Consider the following 16,491-nt stretch of genomic DNA (forward strand, 5'->3'; position numbering starts at 1 on the left):
TTCATAGATACTCTTACATTTTAACAGCACAGTATACTGCTCATGAACCTAACAAATTAAAATACAGTCAGCCCTGGCTAGAAGATTGTTAGGTACCACTGGTATCAGTTAACGGGCATTTCGGCTTTACGGCGGTTGTTCAATATAGTATTCATAACTGGGTTATACCCCCTGTAGGGTTTATAGCACCATTGTCTGGTTATCGGTGGCTTAGGCGGCTAAGTGCCGAGACCGCCTCATAAAACACAAACATAAAAAATATGCATAATTTCATTGGCTTTGTTAAAAAATATCCATTACAGGTACTCGTTTAACAACGGGGTTCCGTTCCAGCGACTGTTATTAAACGTGTTATTATCTTTAATTTGACTATTAGCATTAACTTTCAGTCATATATTATACAAAGAACTAGTTTCCAACATAACCTACTCTACTTGGCTCAGTTCTGACAATGCTTTTTATCATTTTATTACTCATATTCTTACTTCATCATTTTATAACTTAGTGTATAATTTTCTTTAAAATAGTCTACTTTATTTAACACAGTTAGCCTACATTCCCGAGTTAGCCTATTAGTAAGTCAATACAGTACTAAACTTTTCTCAGTATCTGCACATTACTATCGGTGACTTTCATATCCTAAATTTGGTATTTCATAATTATTGCAATTAGTTTTCTTTGTCATTTATTTGGATTGTAGAGGGTAGTGAGATGAACAAATAATGAATGAGTTTCGGGTATCACAGTACATTTGAATGTTGCCGTCAAAACTTAAAGCACACTGCCATCTATTGAGGAAAGTGAACACTAAACTATTCGCTGATGGGATAAAATTTTTTTAGCATAGATAAAGATTTATGCTTGCACGTCATACCTCTAGTAACATCTAATCTCATGGGTGACATGTCGAATAGGAAAATACACAGTTGTATGAAAGAAATTATCAAAATGTATCACATAAGTATTTCAAGCATAATAAGAGTAAGGAATTTGTGCTTGCCAAATGTCTTACTGTTTTAATTAAAACTTTTGACTTGGTAAAGACTTCTCTAGTGGAATATTTAAAAATATATATTAATTTTCAAGTTAATATTAAAAATATATTAGACTTCACACATTTTCTTTTCATTACTAAGAATTCACAAAATTTCTTTTCATTACCAAGAATTATTTTCATAAAAACAAAAGAAATATGGCATAATTTTTCCTGTCTTGAAGTTGTAAGCAATATGTGGCTTGTACATAGTATTATTAGTATTTTATTATAAAATACAAAAAAAAAAATAATGTTTTGGTTTGGAAAAATCAGCCAAGGTAGGGGTACGATTATATTGACGTGTCTACCTCAATTCAGTGATTTTCTTGCTTCTATTTAGTGTAAATTAATCTCTACGAAACTATTTATATGGGACAAAGTTAATTTTCATTATATGAAGTGTTTTTAAGTTGAGAAATGACTTACATGTGTCTTCTTGTAAACCTGATTGTTATTTTTTTTCTTTAATAGATGGCGCCATTGTCTGGTTATCGGTACATGGCCTGAGCACGAGAGACCCTCACAAAATACAAACATAACGAATATGCATCTTTTCCAGGGCTCTTTTAAAAAGTTATGCTTTACTTCACTGTACCCAATAATACTGTACGTATTCTCACATAACTATTTCTTGCTTCTGTTTAGCATAAACAGATCTCTAGAAACTCTATTTATATTAGACAAGGTTATTTTTTGTTACATAAAGTGCTGTCAAGTTGAAATGTGACTTAAATACGTCTTGTTGTAAACTAGATTTAAGTTTTTTTTCGTTAATAGATGGTGTCGATAGCATGCTTTTTGTGTAAAAAACAGATTCCGTTCTCTATTTTCTACCTATTTCATAATAATATGAGATTTACATATTTATCTTTTATTGGCATGAAAACCAGTAAAATGTGTTCTTTCATGGCCATTATTTTTTTATTAAATCACCTTTTTTCTCCATTATTATTTGCAGTAGATTTGCATCCATGTGCTGATGCACAATAATTTATAGTCATTACCAGTGTGAACATTTGTTTTCTCAGCTTCAGCTACAAATGCAGCTTAAATTTAGCAGTACTAATATATTTCCTTGCCAATATTTTCTCCATACCAAAGGTATAATGTAAAAATATATAAGTCCTGTTCTACTTAATTAACGCCGTTTGTAACATAACTTCAGTAATTTTTTACTATCGCACAATGGCTGAAATGCAAGCAAAACATCGTTATCATCAGATTCTGTTCGGTTGTTTATGGCTGTAGCATTTAAGGAACAAACATAACTTTACAAACGATACTTTTATCATACTATTTTGCTTTTTTTTAACTTATTTAACTAAAATATATGATAAATAAAGAGATGGAGGGAATGTTAAAAATATTTTGAAAAAGAGGTCTCTCTCACTCTCTCTCTCTCTCTCTGCCATCTGTTGGTGAGGAATAAACCTACAGTATGATCTTTGCCAGCGTTGCCATATGTTTACTCGTATGTTTAAGTGTAGTGGCAGAATCCTTTTATAAAAAGGATTCTACTTTACCTTCCTTCTTCCTTTATGCACTGCTGGCTTAATTTTTGTGTCGAATGTTTTGTTATTACGTATTGTGATTGCTTTGCATGCCTAACTAACAGCTTGCTTACTTCCTGCTATTGAGATGTCTTGTGTATGCTTATTGCTTGTCTGTACTGCCAAATTGCTTTTATTATTATTATCATTACTGATACTACTATTATTATCATTATTATTATTACTTCCTGCTACTGAGATGTTTTGTGTATGCTTATTGCTTGCCTAACTGCCAAATTGCTTTTATACAGCTATGTTTCTGCTTGTGTCATGTACAGCTAAACTGTTTTCAACATTATACATACGAGGGGGGACCCAAAAGTAACCGGAATAGTTTTCTGTGTGACAAGCCAGTAGTAGTTCAAGCTTCCGCCGCTAGATGCTACCTGAGGCAACCCTCAAGCATCAGTGTGCCAACTGGCGTCATCGTGGGAAGACGTATAGCTGCACGGTTCACATTTGTTTAGAAGTACTTCACGCCTTTTTGTCTATTTTTACGATGACTGAAAGGAAGGAGCAGCGTGCTGCCGTAAAATTCTGTTTTTTGCTGCGGAAAACAGCAACGGAAACAGATGCTATGCTTCGAACAGCTTACAAAGTTGTTGCCATGAGTAAAACACAAGTTTACGAGTGGTTTGCCCGCTTTAATAATGGTCAAATGTCACTGGAAGACCAGCCTCGTTCAGGGCGACCTTCAACCTCCCGAACGGATGAAAACATCACTAAAATTCATGAACTGATCATGGAAGACCGTCGCAGAACAATTGATGAGCTTGTTAATTTGACTGGTGTGTCCTGGAGTTCATGTCAACGAATTTTGAGCGAGGAATTGGGAATGAAAAGAGTTGCAGCAAAAATGGTGCCTCGCTTGCTCACGGACGGTCAAAAGCAGTCACGAATGGATGCCTGCCGTGAACTGAAAGAACAGTTGGAAATTGATCCAGGCCTTTTTTCGAAGGTCATTACAGGTGATGAAAGCTGGTGCTATGGCTACGACCCAGAATCAAAGCAGCAATCAAGTCAGTGGCAAGCATCCACGTCACCTACAACCCCCAAAAAAGCGCGTCAAGTGAAGTCCAGTGTCAAGACGATGCTGATTTGTTTCTTCGATGCGAAAGGAATTGTCCACAAAGAATTCGTTCCTGCAGGTCACACTGTTAACCAGACGCTTTACTTGGCAGTGCTGAAGCGTTTGCGAGATTCCGTGAGACGGAAACGCCCCGACCTGTGGCACAGTGGAGGGTGGTGGCTTCATCACGACAATGCACCAGCGCACACCGCCTTGAGTGTGAGACAGTTTCTGACCAAGAATGGCATGACCCCACTTACCCACCCTCCCTATTCACCCGATCTTGCTCCCTGTGACTTCTTTTTGTTCCCCCGAATGAAGAAAGCCCTCAAAGGAAACGTTTTGCAGACGTTGAAGAGGTTCAGAAGAAAACGACGGAGTCATTAAAAGCCATAACTTCACAAGAGTTCCAGAATTGCTTTCAACAGTGGAAAACACGTCTGGATAAGTGCATTGCTTCAAATGGAGAATACTTTGAAGGTGATAAGACTGTAAACATGTAACAATAACTGAATAAAATTCTATGACACAATTCCGGTTACTTTTGGGTCCCCCCTCGTATGCCTAAATACACTAAAAACTTTTTTTTTTCCTGAACCTGACCTGCTGAAATGAGGGTGCGTCTTATATGCTGTCAAATACAGTAATTACCGTATATACTCGCATATCATGTGACTTTTGAAGCCCTAATTTTGGAGCTGATTTTAAAGGGGTCGTATCTTACATGAGATACAAAATTCGAGTATGTAATAATCATATATTAGTATTGTATGATAAAATACAAACATAATGGATATGCATCTTTTCCATGGCTCTTTTAAAAAGCTATGTTTTATTTCACTCCATCCAATAATATTATATGTATTTTCATATTACTATTTGTTTTTATTGTAAAATACAAACAGGAATCATGTTTTGGTTTGAAAACAGCTGAGGGCGATTGCGAGTAAGTTTGTGTTTGCTGTGTTGAACTAAATTTAGAGCGACTTTCTTGCTTCTATTTAGCGCAAATGAATCTCAAGATACTCTATTTATATGAGACAAGATTATTTTACGTTATACAAAGTGTTTTCAAGTGGAAATATCACTTAAAAATGTATCGTTTGTGAACGAAATTTGGTTATTTTTTCGTTAGTAGATGGCGCTGAGGGCATGTTTAATGCGTAAACCAAAATCAAAAGATTCTGTTCGATATTTTCATTTTATCTCATCAGAATATTACGAGCTTTACGAATCCATCTTTTATTGAAGTGAAAACAGTAAAATATGTTGTTTCCATGCCCAATAGTTTTGATTAAAACAAATTTTCTGGGCTCAGCTCGTGTCGCTGCGCGAAATATCCTTTAATCTATTATTTCTAGGGTAAATGTACTAACACATACCAGAGAAATAAATAAATAAAGAAAAAGGTCAGTATAACTGACTCGCTCACTCCTCCAGGAGGGTGTCGGTATGAACACTAGGCGAGTGAGACCACTACCACGAGCCAAATGCCAATAGAAATCTCCCACTACAAAATCCCTCCAAGAGGGGAGCCGACCCACAGAGTGAGCAGCTCGTACTACTACTACTCCATCCCATGCTGCCGACTGCTGCGCCTCTGGTGGTCATCCTTTCAAGTTAGCGCACACGAGTCGGTTGTGATATTTTTCCTCTCTGTGTTTTTTGTGCCCTTTCATTGGATTTTCTATTATGGAGCGTGCAGCTATCGCAGCAGCTAAGTTAAGTACTCAGTATTTACGGTTAGTTGGTTTTTTCCGGCCCTGAGACAGTATTTGCCGTTTTTTAGGTATAAATACGATCTCGGGGTCGGAAGCATGGCAGCATGGTTCTGCCTCGTGATGGGTTCGTTCTTGGTCTCCCATACCTAGAACATCCCCTTATTTATATTCGCTCTATATGATTATCCGCTTTACTTAGGGTACGGTCTACTCAGGTTTGTCATGCATGCATGTATTTTACCTTACGTAGGCTTCTTCTATCCAGACCCTAGTCCAGGTTCTTAGTATCGGCCTCTGACTAGCTTTGATGGTAGACTTGCCTTCGGGTTAGTCGTACACTCCTGGATTTTTTCTCCTGCTATATTGTTTTCTTTCTTTCATTTATTTATTTATACTGTGTATTTTATTATTGTTAGGTTAGTTAGGCGTCTGGCTTAGCCTAGGTCCTGGCTCTTTGAGCCTATACTACCGCTCATCAGTTCGGTTGCTTCCCTATAGCATCTCTCTGATCAGTTGGTTTGGCCCAGTGGGCTTATTTGCCACCGCTTTTCAGTTCAGTATGCTTCCCGATAGCAGTTCCCTGATCAGTGGTGTCCTAAGGCTTAGTTGTCGTATTTGGTCTTACCGCCTCGTGGTCACTTCGTGATCACGGGCCAGCCAGACGCCTGTCCAGTCATTCTTCCCCCCCCTCCCGCTCTTCCATAGAGTCGGGCGGGGGTGGGTCGGTCTGCCCATGCTCGCTCCTCTACCCGAGCCTGCCTCCTCTCTCCCCTCATCGGCGGGGGGCTAGGGAGTCGGGACAGACCCAGACTGGTCTCGACCTCTCCGGCTTCTCGGTCCGGCCGGTTGGTACGGAGGGGGTGGGGGGTACTGGCCTTGCCCACCCTCCGCGCTACCTTGTCGCTCCGGGCTAGCTTGAGCCTGTATGTCTTCTCGCTCTTTCCCATCTTACTAGGGCTCCTTCCTGATCGGAGTCCTGGTATCCAGCGGAAAGTTTGTTAGTCCACCCAGTAGGGTGGACCGGAGCATACAGTGGGTCTCTACTAACCTTACCGTTTTGCTGAGTTACTACACTCCGCTACGCACTGGACTTAGTCCGGTTTGCTTGTGTGTTAGGTTTAAGTTATCTTTAAGTTTATCTTAAGAACCTTAAACCATCCCCCCTCCCTTACATATCTTACCGGATCTCTCCGGGATTATAGCCTATTCAGGCGATGCAGGGAGGGGTTATGCCCAAATTTTTTCCGAGCTCCGGCATGCATCGGAGTTCTTCTGTCCTTTAGACTGTAAGTGATGTTTTTTAAGATACTCATGTGTCTCCCCACTTACAGGCCACCAACTGTGAGCATCCGGGGATGTTCCACCACACCTTCAGGACCCTTGTGGACCACGCAATTTGCCGGTCCCATGCTCATGCGCGACTCCGCTCGGGGACATCCAGGTCTGGTACCATGAGACTTGTACCATATGTTACGATCTGGTGAGCCAGCTTTTGGAAGGGGTAAGTTTTTCCATCTCCAGCTAGCTGCTCCGCTTCTTTTTTAGCGCTTAAGTTTTCATCATTTATTAACTTAAGGCAATTAATTAAGTTATACTTTAAGTTTTAGTTTTAAGTGATTCTTAAATCTAAACTACGCCCTCTCTTCCAGGCTCCGCGGTAAGAGATACCGCACTGGCTACCCTGCGGGCCTGGGTCGGCGTTTTTGGAAAAACGCCGCCAAGGGACAGCCCTACATCCTAGAGAAGCGGATGGCATTACTAATCTTCCCCAACCCCGGAGGCAAGGCGACAGGATACGTCGACCCGTAGAAGCGGATCCGACTATCGCCTTCATCCAACAACAGCTGGCTACCTCATTAACTGATCAGGACCAGGATATCTCTACGGATGTCGCGACCCTAGATATTAATGTTGAACCTATGGTAGGTATAGACGACCTGTTGGTCGAGGTAGGTACGGTGGACACCCAAGGGTCACCCTTGGGCGTAACTGTTTCTTTCTACTCCTGCAACCTCTCCCATCCTTCCAAGGCTTTACGGGTGACGAAATATATTCTCCTCCTGGTGCTTCGGTTAGACCTAAGGTCAAGTCTAAGGTGATGACCTTTGACTAAGACGTCGTCGTCGTCTAAGAAGACGACTTCGGCTCATCCTCCTCCCGTAAGTCTCCGGCTGGGAATCCCGGAGCATCCAGGTCTAAAGCTTCTAGCTCCGGCTCTAAGTCCTCGAGGAGTAAATCCTCCAGAGAGAGATCTCGCACTCCGGCAGAATCACCAGTTCCGCTACCTTTGGTTCCGATTCAGAGCCTCCCCTCCACCTCCGCAGCAGCTCCGGCTTTGGACTCCAATGCTGGCCTGTTGCAACAGGTTGGGTGACCTGGTTGGGTCTTTAAAGAGTAGCATGGAGCAAATGATCTCTCGTCTGTCGGACAGGGATTGACTTCCCAGGACTCCATTATAGCCGGGCTGAGAGAAGCTCCTCATAGGCCTCTCCTCCACTGTCCAACACGAGTGGATCCCAACTTCCTCCGTATGACTCACTACCTCAGTTCTCTATGAACAATCCGTGGAGAGTAGCGTCATACGCCCCCTTCCACCCAGGATGGTCTCATCTCTATACCGGAATTTGGGACTCGAAGAATAGAGGACTTCGAGTTTCTTCCCGGAAGACCTCCAGCCTCCGTTCATAGGCTACGCAAGGCTTACGCCTTCGGCTATGGTGCGGGACGATAAGGTACCTAAGGAGACAGTCCTCTACTCACGAGACCAGGCTCAGAGAGAATGGCTCAGGTGTTTAGAGGACATGGATTGTTCTAACCACCAAGATACAACCATTTAAGAGTCCCTTTACCATTTTTACAATGGATGAGAGTACCCCGCTCCCGTTCCTACCAAGATCGCGAGGTCGACCATCCCAGCGGGCCCAGGAAGGGGGAACCTATACGCAGTTGAAGGAAGCGGATCCCACATCTCCGTTGCTCCCCTCAGTTGGAGAATTGTGGGAAGACTTGCCGAATACATTCTCAGCTGGCAAACTCAAACCGGACTGTGCTATGGAGCAGTTTGGTGAAAAGCTACCCAGGCTCCCAGATAGCCTTATTCAGGCTGAATTTTATGCAAATCGCGTCTAGCCAGATCCATCAATTCTATGGCTATGTCTGAGGTAGCTACCATGGCTTATGGATCAGAACCGATTTAAGCTCATGACCAAAGCCCTGACTCAAACGGTACAGTCAGATATGTTTGAGTTTGCCACTGCTCGGACGAATGTAGGAAGCATGTCCTACAAGAGGCAACCATTCGGCATGAACCGAATAGGTTACTCTCGTCTAGCATCTGGGGAGCAGATCTCTTCCCAGAAGCTATGGTTAAGGAGGTCCAGTCAGAGGCTACCAGGTTAAACCAGAGCCTTAAGGATCGTTGGGGCCTTTCGGCTAAGAGGAGGCAAGACCTGACTCCTAAGGGTAAGGGACAAAAGAAACCCAGGCGTTTCCAACCTTACCAGAAGAAGCAACTACGCTTTCCTCAACAAGTTCCAACAGTACCGTTAGTGCAGACAGCCCAACCCTCCACTTCTAAGGTCAATCACAGCCAATTTATGTGATATCCCCTCAGCCTCAGCCCTCCACCTCTTACGCCATCTCTCCAGCTTACAATCAACAAGCCTTCGAGAGTCAAGCTTCTCAGAAGTATGACCGCTCTGGTAAGGGAGGTAGAGGTAAGCGTTCCTTTCGTGGGAGAGGATCGGGAGGCCCCTTTAACAGGGGAAAGCACTTCAGAGGAGGACCGAGGCGGTTACCAGAACCAATGAAGAACTTCAGGTAGGAGGGAGGCTGTTTCACTTTCGCCACCGGTGGAACTTCAGCCAATGGGCTCAGAGCATAGTGTCAAAAGGCCTGGGTTGGAGCTGGTTGACGAACCCACCTCCATCCAGACCTTTCCGTCAACTTCCTTCCAAGGAATTGACAGAGTACGCAGACGACCTCCTTCAAAAAGGAGCTATAGCGAGAGTCAAGAGATTAAAATTTCAAGGTCGCTTGTTCAGCGTGCCAAAGAAAGGCTCACAAAAAAGAAGGGTAATCTTAGACTTGTCCCGCTTAAACTTAGCCATCCGCTGCGACAAGTTCAAGATGCTCACGATCTCACAGGTGCGGACCCTACTTCCCCGTGGGGCCGTCACCACCTCTATCGATCTTACAGACGCTTACTATCATATCCCTATTGCAAGACACTTCCGTCCGTATCTGGGTTTCAAGATAGGAGACCAGACATTCTCCTTCAAGGTACAGTAGAGACCCGGTTCACGACCGTATTAGAACTCGACATAATCGGATTTCGCCACTAAATTTCCAATAAACTGTGTATCTGTTTTCAACCAAAAAACCAGTTTCCGACCCCCGACCATATGATGTTTGTAAACAAAAACTGTTTCCGCCAGCCGCCGCTAGTTGGCGTCATCCAGTGCTACCAAATGTAGCATAATTTCATGTTTTTTTAGCATAATTTGATCCAAGAATTGGAGCTTAGCATAATTCCTTTCACACTTAGGGTTTTAGTACAATTTTAGAATGTATTTTCACTAAAATTTTAAATAAAATGCAGAACATTCCTCAATTTCATACACAGCTATAGTGAATATATGTATCTTCATAGTGAAATTGCCTCAAAAGCATCACTACAAATTGAGTTTTAATTGCTAAGTTTGAACCCAACTAAGGAATGTTAAATTTTTTGAATATAAATAAATACCCACAGTGGCATGACAAACGATCAGTAAAGTGTTAATAATGTTTTTTCTTCATGAGTAAAGAATTACTTTTTTTTCCTTTGTTAAGTTTTACTTTTTTCAGTAGTTATCATGCGACCCCCAAATTTTCACCAATAAACAGTGGTTTTATCATGTATCTCATGTATCATGCAGTTCCTTTTCCGAGAGCGTTAGTTCGTAAGGTTGGTGGTTTGGCATGCTAATGGCAGAGTCATTCAGATGTGTGCTGCTGCTAGTCAAGTTACGGTAATTTTCTTACTAATCTCGAGAATTTAATAGAAAATCTCAAGATTAAAAAAGAATCCCAAGATAATAAAATAATTGTAAAAATAACACGCCTTTGAGTCGTAAATCATTCTCTCTTCTCTCTCTCTCTCTCTCTCCATCTCTCTCTCTCTCTCTCTCATCTCTCGTCTCCCTCTCTCATCTCTCAGGAATAAATACTGTAATTTGAGTCTTTCACCAACAGGTATCAGTAAATGTGTAGACATTGTGTGCGTGTTTAAAAAAATGTGCAGTACACATTCCGATGTTTCGGTTTTGGGAATTTTTCAGATTTCGGAAATGTGAGGTCAGATGCATAATCAAACAAACTTCACTACTGCAGCAAAAACATTTTTTCCCTTTATGTTTTTCATTATTGTTATTTATTAATTACAGTTTATAAATAAATATTATATAATACTGTTAAATGAATGTGAGATAAACTAAGATCACCTATAACAAAACGTAGGTGGACGATTAATATCATATGTTCACTAATAGCTATTATTTTCAAAACAAACATTCCGTAAAACGCAAAAAATATATGTACATGACAATCAAAATATAATAATGTTTTGCTGTTCAACTTGTGAATTTTAACAATAAGTATGACTATATAATATATTTACCACAATATCGTCTTGAAGTTGAAGAGTCGTAAAATTTTGAGGATGGTCCGGGAAAAGGATTTGTACTTCGTGACTACGTATCGCTACAACACCATGTGGTATTTTCATACCACCATATTGATGACGCATCGCTACGACACACTCGTATTTTTCATACCCCTATTCATTAAAGTTAAAATGATCATATTATATTATTGTTTTCCACGAAGAAATAATTATATAAAGAAAATTATTGAGTAATTTTTGCCGTCAGCAGTCAGAAAATCACGAACATGGTAACGTTCAAAACTAGTGCCATCCACGGCATATGTCTATAAATAGAACAGAAGCAGAGGGCATTCATTGGATAACAGATCTCCATGGCTACCAACCAACCAATCAGGTGTTAGTTATACTACTCTGTGAATTTCTTAGAATGAACGTTTACACACGCGAAGCTAACGATGATGTGTGTGTTTTGCATACAATACGTAGTTTTAGTTTTTTATTAGTGTAAGTATTTTACTGATTACATGAAGAATAGAATGATTCCTTCTCATTACTTTGAATGCAAAATGGTTGAAGATTCTTCCGCAAAAAGAAAAGAAAAAAATTTCTTTAGAAGATGATACCTATTTTACTAACGCGGTTGACATAGCTTCAAAACAAAATTCAGCTCTTTAATCTCTGGAAAAATGTTAATCTTTCTGTCTGCTGGTCACAACCTTTATATCCCCGGCGACTAACAACAACTGTTTTGGTCCTCCCACGTGTTTGATCGCATATCTGCCAAATTTATAACAACAACAGAGATAAAACCATTTCTCCCATTACAAATATCAAATATTATCTTTTCCGTTACGCAGAATTCTAGATAAATTACGTAAGTTCACGATTGATAAAGTTTTTTTTTATGTAATAACAAGAAACGGAGTCAGATTTTCTATACCATGGCATCTCATTTTGGTGCTGTTGCGAATATTTCAACTAATTCCACGTGCCTTTAAATCCATACTGACTGTACAGTCTGGAGGCAGTTCTCCCTTCTACACATATCTTGATTTCTTAATATCGTAGGTAAATAATAAATTGGTGAGCAAGGAAATATGAAATAAAGCATAACGAGTAAGTTTGACGAGTGAGAAAAATAAACAATCGTATACAAACAGATTCTCTCTCTCTCTCTCTCTCTCTCTCTCTCTCTCTCTCTCTCTCTGACAAAATAATAGATAAGAAACAATGACTGAATATTGCTTGAATGCGATATGGCAAAGTTTGGCCTGACTGAAGTGTGGAGTGACTTTGACACCGACTACAAGTTATTCCTGGTCATCTCACAGCCATGGATAGACATGAACTTCACAGCCGAGAAAGGGCAATCGTATACAAAATAATTAGGTATGGAAAATGCGAAATGCGGGCCTATGTTGTCCCATAAAAAAAGCTCTCGCATGGACAGCTGAGGATTTAGGAGAGAGAGAGAGAGAGAGAGAGAGAGAGAGAGAGAGAGAGCAGGGCCGAATAGGAAGGAGATTGTACCTGGGAATGAAAACCCCTTATAATCTTATAATCTTATAATTATAGCCTCGGGGTTTGTCTCAAGGACATTCAAAGGTCTGTCAAACACCGGCAGTTGTTGTTATTGTAAAATTAGCTTAAGGGCAGATCTTTAAAAAGCAACGCCAGAGAGCTCGCCACGTGGCAAGACTATACCTTCCATATGAAGATGAAATGATCAAAGATCTGGAGGATGACGAATATGACTGCCTTGATGGCGAAGAATTCAGAGCAGTATTTGATGATACGGACACGGAGAGCGACTTTGGAGGATTTTAGTTTATTAATTTTATGCATTTTTTTTACTTTAATAAATTTTCACTTGACTGCGTATCCTAAAATAAAAGTAATAGTTCAAGTAACAAACTGTTTTTCTTTTACCGAGTAAAACAAAAAGTAAAAATTCCTTCGGTATTGTGCCTTAATCAACTGATTTGGAAATTATAGATGGTTAGACTAGAATAGTTAAACATGCTGTATAAACCAAAATAATGCAAATGGCGCACGATCGCTCTTTTGTATTTTAAAATACAATAGTAATATGAGAATGCATACAATATCACTGGATATAGTGAAGTACAAGTAAAGCATGTCTTTTTAAAAGATCTACTGTTTTCCTCCGGTAGTAACTATCGCAATCTGCCGATTTGGGAAAGCATAGAAGGTACGCTAATTTTATACCGCGTGTATGATGCGACCCCTTTAAAATTAGCTTCAAAATTAGGTTTCAAAAGTCGCATGATATGCGAGTAATACGGTATGTCTGAAGTGATTTTCACACAATTTTCAAGTATTTTATTCATTGTGTATGTAATCTGTTAAAGAAAAATGGTGTTTCAGTGGCATGATAATGATCAAGTAATAAGTACGTATGTTTTTTCTTCTTGAGTAGAGACTGTTTGTTTGTTTACCTTTTTTTTTAGTTTTAATTTTTCAGTAACTATCAAAATGTTATCTTTGAAGTAATTTTCACACATTTTCAAGTATTTATTAATTGTGTATGTTACCTACCGTTAAAGAAAATGGTTCTCAGTGGCATGATAATGATGCAGTAATAAGTAAAATTTGTGTTTTTCTTCACATTTGTATGTGTGATCTTCACACATTTGTCAAATAGTATACTAGTGATTGCATATCAAATAGTATACTAGTGATTGCGTATGTGATCTGTTAAAGAAAAATGGTGTTTTATTTCGAGTTTGCTAACATGTAAAGATCATCAAATTATTAGTTATAATATTGTCTGTTCGTCACTTTGTATCATTTCACCTAATATATAAGTGTTTTAAATTTCCATTACATCGTTGTTTTAGCTCAAATGTATTAGAGAAATGAGATAATGATAGATTAATAGCATAATTCTGCACAAAATTGCATATATTTGGCATAAATTCTTGCTTGACCGACTAGCATTATGATGCTCTTTGTGATACGAAAGTATCATTTTGATGATACTTTTTCAAAAGTTTACTCTTTTACGACGCCGGTTAGAATGATACGAAATGGGAATTTTTGCTAAACAAATAATGATACTTCTTACGTTTTTACTAAGCAGATTGGTTATTTTCTATCTTTGTAATTTCCATTATTATTTATATGCACATTTCCCTAAACATAGGTTTTGGAATCCTAATTTTTATCTAATCAGAAAATATCATCCTCCAATGTTGTCCAGGGCCGGTGTTAGGAACTGTGCCGAATTCATGCTTCCTCTCTCCCTCCAAACTCCTACACATGTTTACCCCTTCTTAAATGCTAAGTACGGGATACAGTACACAAAGACCTCTTAAGAATGCCCTTTGAAGGATTTAGAGCAAAACAATCTAGTGGAGGTTGTTCATTGCTGCCAGGTGTATCATGAGACAAAAAACATTAACTACTGGCTATCTATGTTCAAACCCTTTGCTATTGTTACTCTCTGAAATACATAATGGAAAAGTGTTTACATGGCATCTCGCGTTTCCTTCTTCAAAAACGTTTCCATCATTTCCAACTCCAAAATAAACCTTAAGTTTCGTCTATCCTCTCTTCTGCACGAAAGTGATGAGCGAAAGAAAGATTTAATTAAGCACCCTTGCTTGATTTTTTTTTTCAAGCTTAAACCTACGTATTCTAAAATGCAATACGCATTTAAGTGTTAGGTTGGGAGTGAAGGCAATGTTACGTACGTAGGTTACATGTGCGGTTCGGTAGCGAATGCAATCTTTAAGCTTGCCGGTAAAGAAGAGGTTTAGCCATAGCTTAATCAGAGAAGCCACTATGCCATATAAGTGCGTAGTTATTAAGAAATTTAAGACTAATCTTTTATGTCGTACTGTAATACGTCAATGTTTACGTGTAAGATTTTGTAGTGAAACCTGTTACGTACGTAACATGTTCGGTTCGGTAGCAACGCAATCTAAGCTTTTTAAGCTTGCCGGTAAAGAAGAGGTTAACCTTAGTTTAACTCAGAAGCCGCTACGGTATACATTAATTATAGAAAGTAAGTAGATTCTTTTATGTCTACTGAAAAATACGTCATTGTTACGTGTGAGATTTGGTCGTGAAAAAACCACTGTTACATACGTAACGTGTGCCGTTCGGTAGCGAACGCAATCTTAAGCTTGTTGGTAAAGAGGAGGTTAGCCTTAGCTTAAATCAGAGAAGCCGCTATGGTATAGAATAATGATAGAAATTACGACGATTCTTTTATGTTCTACTGTTAAAAGACGTCAATGTTTATGTATGAGATCTGGTAGTGACACAGTTTACATATGTATAACACGCGTGCGCGGTGACGAACGCAATCTGTATGCTTGGTTTATAAGCGTCCTCGTAAAAAAAAAAAAAAAAAAAAAAAAAAAAAAAAAAAAAAAAAAAAAAAAAAAAAAAAAAAAAAGGAGGATAGCTTGATATTAAACTCAAGAGATACTGGTACGTAATGGTATTAATTGTCAAAGTCCAATAAGCTTGAAACCAGCCCTAATATTGGACAATTTGCCGTAAAAGACGCACCTTTTTTATAAGGACATTTATGAAACAAAATCGTTAGTATCATAACATTTACTGAAAGATAATTTTCAATCGAGTTTTGTATATAGTATTGCAGTCGACTCCGACTCCGTATAAGATTTACTATAAAGCCGCTATGGTATAGAATAATGATAGAAATTACGACGATTCTTTTATGTCTACTGTTAAAAGACGTCAATGTTTACGTATGAGATCTGGTAGTGACACAGTTTACATATGTATAACGCGTGCGCGGTGACGAACGCAATCTGTATGCTTGGTTTATAAGCGTCCTCGTAAAAAAAAAAAAAAAAAAAAAAAAAAAAAAAAAAAGGAGGATAGCTTGATATTAAACTCAAGAGATACTGGTACGTAATGGTATTTAATGTCAAAGTCCAATAAGCTTGAAACCAGCCCTAATATTGGACAATTTGCCGTAAAAGACGCACCTTTTTTATAAGGACATTTATGAAACAAAATCGTTAGTATCATAACATTTACTAAAGATAATTTTCAATCGATTTTGTATATAGTATTGCAGTCGACTCCGACTCCGTATAAGATTTACTATAAATTACTGTAATATCGAATGTAAACGTTTCTAGGCTTATAGCAACAATATGGTTTGTTTACTACCATAGTCCCGCTATAAACCACCAGGGCTGCGTTATGGTTTGTTTTACCATCCTTAAATGCCGACTTACTGTAGGCAAATTTTCGTAAGTTTTTGAAAAATATAAATTGGGTTTAATTTTGAATAGTTTATTAATATACTTTAATAATTAGACTGGCTTTTCAATGTTTTTATTATGTTAGCAACACGTTTTATGCCTGCCCACTACACTATGTTCTACTTACTATTTACCTAGGTAGCCTATGGCGCTTGGTCAACAATGGTTGGATGCAGGCCAGTTTTCTTTTATACTGTA

General features: G+C 39.1%; 2 protein-coding genes across 9 annotated transcripts in view; one reads left to right on the top strand and one right to left on the bottom strand.

Moving 5' to 3' along the window:
* The window catches only part of LOC135226510 (inhibitor of nuclear factor kappa-B kinase subunit epsilon-like), a 282,872-nt gene that overhangs the window by 177,773 nt on the left and 88,608 nt on the right, over nt 1–16,491 (top strand). The gene's annotated exons all lie outside the window — the stretch shown is intronic.
* The window catches only part of LOC135226495 (serine/threonine-protein kinase TBK1-like), a 99,638-nt gene that overhangs the window by 23,123 nt on the left and 60,024 nt on the right, over nt 1–16,491 (bottom strand). The window lies entirely within an intron of this gene.

The sequence above is a fragment of the Macrobrachium nipponense genome, chromosome 20 (genome assembly GCF_015104395.2).
Source record: "Macrobrachium nipponense isolate FS-2020 chromosome 20, ASM1510439v2, whole genome shotgun sequence".
Taxonomy (NCBI): Eukaryota; Metazoa; Arthropoda; class Malacostraca; order Decapoda; family Palaemonidae; genus Macrobrachium; species Macrobrachium nipponense.